Source organism: Brassica oleracea, chromosome C4 (assembly GCF_000695525.1).
Source record: "Brassica oleracea var. oleracea cultivar TO1000 chromosome C4, BOL, whole genome shotgun sequence".
NCBI lineage: Eukaryota > Viridiplantae > Streptophyta > Magnoliopsida > Brassicales > Brassicaceae > Brassica > Brassica oleracea.
The window spans coordinates 7253280-7254312 of NC_027751.1; positions in this window are offsets into that span (position 1 = coordinate 7253280).

The window sequence follows — 1033 nt, forward strand, 5'->3', positions numbered from 1 at the left end:
GAGTCCTCTTGATTTCAGGACAACTGAAGTGTTCATTGCCCATTCTAGATAATTATCTCCAGAGAGATTTAGGACAAAATAATCCAAGGGCTCAAATCTCGGCATCTGAAATCATATTATCAATCAATTCATGATTTAGAATTCATGCAACCAATTCAAATAATCAGTGCATATGATTTCATAAGTCTCTCGACCAAAACACTTTACTACTCGATCATGGTGCGAAACAAGTCGAGAATGCTAGGTCTATATGTGATGCTTAGGCCACACGGCCATGTAATGTGATACAATGATCCTAGAGATCGGTTCATGAGATATGCAAGCAAGGTCACACGTTCATATATGGTGTCTCTCTAGGCCACACGACCAAGCTATGATGCATTAAGCCACATAGCTTTCAATCACATGATGCAAACAATGTGATCTATCAAGGGCACAAGGCCGCGAGTATGAACAATGCATCGGAATGGTTAGGGCACACGGCCGTTCGGTATGGTTCATAGAAAAATCACACGGCCACAAGCAAACAAGGATAATCAATTTGGATGCATTCAATCTTATCATTCAGTTGCATATTAATTAGGGTTTTACCTATTTCAAGGCTGGTAATATGCGGCTAGGATTTAGAGTTTCAGAATCAAATAATCTAGCAACCTAACTCTCATGCAATATGTAATCAATCCTAAACGGGTGGTTTCTATCAGTTCATGATTCAGTCAAAACAAACAAACAAACCAATCAGCCAAGTAATAGAACAAGCCACACGGCTATTTAGTTCAATTCAACATCATCCCTAGAATTAGATCTAAGTTCAATTGCAATCAATCAGTAGTGATCAGGTTCGGATATGGATGCAACAAGGCCACACGGCCACGGATGATGATCTAGAACAATTTAACCTAGAATGTATTAAGGCCACACGGCCACAATCTATTTCAAAGTGATAAAAACTAGATCATTAGGGTTTTAACCAAATCAAGCAATTTAGATTCAGGTTTAAACAATCCTAATCAATATTTTCTAGGTGATCAAA